The sequence below is a fragment of the Emys orbicularis genome, chromosome 9 (genome assembly GCF_028017835.1).
Source record: "Emys orbicularis isolate rEmyOrb1 chromosome 9, rEmyOrb1.hap1, whole genome shotgun sequence".
In the NCBI taxonomy this organism is placed as follows: Eukaryota; Metazoa; Chordata; order Testudines; family Emydidae; genus Emys; species Emys orbicularis.
Window position 1 is genome coordinate 54,713,064 of NC_088691.1, and position 5,825 is coordinate 54,718,888.

The following is a 5,825-nucleotide window of genomic DNA, read 5'->3' on the forward strand; positions in this document are numbered from 1 at the left end:
CCCCGCGACCTTCCGCAACCGCGCCGCGAGACCTGCTATTTACTCGCGGGGGCGCGCGCGGCGGCACTCGAGAGCCTGCGACACACGCCCCCTGCCGGGCAACAGAGTCCGCGCGGCCCGAGCCTTCGCCCCGGCCCCGCCCCCCCCAACCGCTCCCCGTCTCGGGTCCCGCCCCCAACCTCTCTCCAGACCCCACCAGCTCCAATAGCTCCACCGCCCCGCCTCGGGTCCCGCACGCCCAGCCGCCCCCCAGCACCACCCCGAATCCGCGTCCCCACACCCGGCCACCTCCCGACCCCTCGGGCTCGATACCTTCTGAGCCCCACGTCAAATAATCCCCCCACAGGCCCCAGCACCCGCTGCCTGCCAGCTCCTGAGCACCCCCTCGCCCACAGGCCCCAAGCCCAAGCCCTCCCCAGCCCGATCGCCTCCCACCCTCTCTCTAAGCGGCCCCAGGGCTGAGCTGAGGGCTGGTTGCAGCGTGCTGTGATTGCACTGCTGTAAGCAGAGTCAGAATGAGCTCTACCCTGACATCTGGTGATGAGCTGTGGAAAAGGACTTCAGGGATGATCTCGTTTGCATGGGCACATCCACCCTGCCTAGCATGATGGACTGCTTGCCCAAATGGTCACTTTGGCTGCTGTGGGATCCCCAGTCTTTGTTATTGGGGCAGGAGTAATAAAGGGTTGTTATCCTGGTTATGTGAATCAAGGACAGTAGAACTGTACTTGGCATTTTATGACAGAGGGACTTGCCCTCAACGAAGGAACACTCGCTAGGCAAGGGACATGGGTTCCACCACAACCCAGTGAATTGAGAGTGGTTGGTTGGTTGGTGTCTCCTTTTCCTTTGAGGGCACTAAACACCATTATAACTCCTCCTTTCTCCACTGTGCAACAACAGAGCTAATTTTGATTCCATTAGGAGTCTTCTTACATGCGATGGAGTTGAAGTTACTGACACCTGGGTCTAAGCATTTGACCTACTTTGGGCTAGTGGTGCAGCAGCACTGACGCTCTCCTACTACCAGCTAAAAATCACTAAGATGTGAGCTCACTTCAAGCTGTGTTAAAGAGGGGGGGGCTGAAGACAAGTTGGCAAGTGGCTAGCATGACAGTTGGTGGCGCGGAGGAGCTGGTAGTGAAGACTGCAGCAGGACCCCATGGAGAGGCGTGGCAATTGACCCTCAACCCAAGCAATGCCCCCCCCCACTTCCACCCAGGGAGGGGGAGCTAAACTCTGCAGATGAACTTCTGAACAGGGGTGTGCACTGACCAAGGTCAGAAACTGTGGATGGGGTGACTGTTGGGTTGCTTGACTTAAGACCCTAAGGGGAAAAGGACACTGCCAAGCTTACTTGGGAGTGGGTCTTTTGCTCATGGTTTGTGTTATGAATCCTGTTTGTGGTGTTTCCCCAACATAATGCCGCATTGTTTCCCTCCTTTATTAAAAGGCTTTTGCTACACTCAGACTCTGTGCTTGCGAAAGGGAAAGTATTGCCTCTTAGAGGCGCCCAGGGGGTGGTATGTAATTGTCCCAGGTCACTGGGTGGGGGCTCAATCCGGTTTTGCATTGTGTTATTGAAACGGCACCCCTAGATACTGAACCCGGCCCTTGTTGCTGCCAACTCTGATGGGCAGAAGGGTTACACTGGCATGCAGAGACACCTCACACACACATCAAACAGGAACTAGTTTAATTCCCCAAACTTCCTATTCAGTTTAACCCAGGAGCTGGACTGGAGCAGAACCTCCTCACTGACCCCCTGGGAAGCTGCTGGCAGGCTGAGCCGTGATGGTGAGACTCTGCCTGCAGCCCCCTGAAAATCACCCACCCACGTTCTGTATCAGGAGTCAGGGAATGTGACGATGAGCAGCGATTAAGTGCTGTGGGAATCAACTAGTCGCCACGTTTTCAAGTTGTTCTACAAAGAAAGGTTGGATGTAAGATATTGGCTTGCAAGATCATAACATCTGATCGTGGTTTCTGGTGGTTTGCACTCTCTGAAGGAGGCACCAATGATTTTGGTTTTGATCTTCTGGGTACTAAAGGAGGCAGAGAGCCTGTGGGAAAATAGTATGTAAAAATACTGTATGATAATGCATATGTACATGGGGACAAGAGTTCTGATAAAGAGCTGTTTACTAACAGAAAAAAGGTGTAGCAAGATCCAGCGATTGGAAGCTGAAGCTCGACAAATTCAGACTAGAAATAAGTCACGCTTTTTAAACAGTGAAGATAATCAACTAATGGAACTATTAACTTAGTAACCCCTTAGATATAGTCTGTAGACACCCAGAGGTCCGTGGACCACAGGTTGAAAACCACTGCTGTAGTCATCAGGGTGAGGTTGTCTAGCCTGTGTTATGCAGGAGGTCAGACTAGATGATCATAATGGTCTTTCTGGCCTTCACATCTATGAATCTATAAGGGTTGAACAGCACCATTCACGCCAATCCTATGATGGAGCAAATAGTATATTATTCAATTTCAGTCTCCCTCCCACCCGCATCACCTTCCACCAGTTGCCTTGTCCCAGTCTCTTTGCTCAGAACAGTTCCAATTTTCCCCATGCACCGTGGCTTCTTATCAGATCTGTCTCCTCCTCCTCACCATCCCCATTCTCCCCCCATGGGATCCTAAGGCCCAGTCTTTTTTTCCCTCTGAGTTAGTCACAGTCTCCTCACCCCCCACTGCTCTTTCATAAATCTGAGTCTGTCCTCCCTCACTGACTCCCAGTCCCCTCACCCCATTTCCCTCTCCAGCTCTCAGGCCCAGTCTCCTCTCCTAACCAATACCACTCCCCTCCTTTTCCCCCACAGACTCTTTGTCCCCTCTGTCAGGCACCTTCCTTTTCCACTCTGCCTGGTTGCCAGCAGGGGGTGGGGACCGGGTCATTGAGAGCACAAGGGGGAGAGTTTCCGTGCTCTCAGTTCTGGTGCCCTGCCCTACACCAGTCTGCAGCAGCTGGGAGCAGCAATTGCAGGGAAAGTTCTGCTTGGTGCCTGTATCCCTGGGCTTTAGCACTTTCTGGGGATGCATGTGCAGGCTAGTCAACAGGAGGAGCTGACAGGGGCTGGAGTATGCTCAGTGAGGAGGACAATATCTTCAGGGAGTTTAGCTACAGTCTACAAAGTCTCTGAGCACATGCAAACTCACCTTTTCAAAGGCTTTTAACTTGTTCACATTTGGGTGGATTTTCATAGGGGATAGCAAAATGCACATTCTGGACACAAAGGCCATTCAGTGCCAAGTTTCAAGTCCCTGCACCAAAAGCATGAAGGTGTGAAAGCTTTTAAAAAAAAACAACTGTACGAATTTTTTTTAATGTGGCACAACAATGTATTCTTTCCCTAGCCTCATTCTTGGAAATGGCTGAACCTTTGACAGAAACTTTCCAAAAATATTCAGTCTGAGTCGGGTGAAATTTCAGACCAAAAGGTTTAAGTTTGGCAAAGTTATAAGCTACTGAAAACAGGGTCTTATTATGAAAAGCATGGGCAACTTTAACAATAGTCAGGGCTGCCAGCTCCACCTATTTGACTACTACTAATAGTGCCAAATTCTTTGCTTTTTCCTCCAAACTTGATCATGCAAAGCTCTCCCTGAAGAAGATGGGAGTTTTAGCTGAATAACTCTTGAGTCCAAGATGTGGTCAGTGCATGTCCCTTAGAAGAGGAGGAACATTTACAGAGAAATAGGAAGCCCAGCACATATGCCAGCTTCAATAACTTACCCTTTCCCCATTCCCTTTCCATTTACTGTGAATTGAATTAATGGTTTCACAGGCTCTGCCTGTGCAAATGATAGGCCACTGTGGGTGCAAGCATTATTTATGCTTACCCAGAACCTAGCTTCAGCTGCTCTCAGTGCTTGTACACATTACCACTTATATCGGTATAATTTATGTTGCTCAGGCATGTGAATAATCCACCCGCCCTGAGCTACATAAATTACACCGACCTAAGCACTGGTGTGGACAGCGCTATGTCCACAGGAGAGCTTCTCCCGCCAACATAGCTACCGCCTCTCGCAGACGTGATTTTTTATGCGGACAGGAGAATTCTCTCCTGTCGGCAGTCTTCACCAGATGCGCTACAGCAGCGCAGCTGCATTGGTATGGCTGCGCCACTGTAGCACTTCTAGTGTAGACTAGCCCTCAGCCTGTTCACAGGATGAGTGGTGACTTAGCCCCAAATACTGAAGAGGTTTCTTCTAGGATGGTAAATAAGAAAAAGAGGAGCTATTGGAATCCTTTCCAGGGCTTGGCATCTTGTTGGAGATGCTGCTGTGGGTGCTAGAATCAGTAAGTTTGGGTGGAGTTTGGCTTTGGAGAGGGAGATGGGGGGAGTAAGGGGAGTGAGTGGAGAGGGAATTGAAGATCTGAATAATTCTGCTGATAGTTTTTTATCACGAGGGCTTGGTTTGGAGCTGCTTGAGGAATTCCAGAGCTCCAAGGCTTAGTTTTTGTGCTGTGATAATCTATTCAGGACTGTAGTAGAGTAAGGGGAGTCTTTGGCTCCACTGAGCACCCAGAAGTCTGCTCTTTATTCTTTCATTAGAATTTTATTTCAGGAAGTAATATATCACTAAGAAGAACATTAAGACAGCGGATCTGAATCTCCTACTTATACTGATGGAGATTAGGAGTAACTCCCTGGAACAGATTTTCACCAGTGTAAAGGGAAAGGAGAATCAGATACAAGATGTATAAGCATACATTCTTACATATGTTACTCCTACTTCTGTCTTTTTTGTCCATAACAAAAGACCTCAAAACAGAAGGACGATCTTGTGGTTAAGGCACTTAAGAAATCTGGGCTAAACTCCCAGCTCTGCCACAAACTTCCTGTATGACCTTGGGCAAGATTTTCAAAAGAGTCTGATTTGCCACACCCACAAGTGGGGCCCAATTTTCAAACACATTCAGCTCCCAACAGCTCCTATTGTGACACTTGTGTCTCAATTTTTCAAGAGATCTCATCACACTAGGTGCTTTTTGAAGTGCTGAGATAGGAACAGCGCATTGGTCCCTGTTGTGGATACTGAACTCTTTGAAAATGTTGGCCTTAACCTCTCTGTGACAGTGTACCCCATAAGGCTTTATGGGGGGGTGCTTATAAATGTGTGTATGATATAACTGGAATAGGTTTTTGCTACCTATGCCATGTAACATATCTATGTAAAGGTTATGATCTACTGGTTATGTTCATCCTAGTTGTATGCAGGCACCATTTGTGTGTTCAAAGTTATGAACATTGGCTGTATAATTGCTAAGTAGTCTTAGATTTCTAAGTAGCCTTAGTTAGAACATTTGGTCACTTCTTGGGAAAGGAATGTGCAAATTAGATGCTCAATCAGAAAGCACTTAACAGACAAAAGAGCTTGGAAGACTCCAATCCACATAAGAAGTCTACCTGAGGACATTCAAGGTAGCTTGTGGGTAATGGCTACTACCTGCAAGTCCTGAGTCATGCATGGACATGTGACTTGCCCATGTGATTCCGAATCTCCATTTTGTGACTGGATTCTACACAGGGTGAGGAGGGGGTCTCCACCAACAAGAGAAGTCTATTTAAGCCCCTGGGAGACCCCTCTATTTTGTCTTCAGCTGGCTAAAGAAGGAGCCTCTCCACACCCCGCCCTCCCCCCCGGATACTTGAAGGAAACTGGAACAAAGGACAGTAACTACAGGGGGTGTGAGCGATTGCTGGACCAAGGCTAAAAGGAGATTAGTCTGTAAAAGGGAGCATTCTGGAACTGGTGAGGATCTTATCTGTATTCAGTTTGATTAGACATAGATTTGTGCATTTTATTTTATTTTG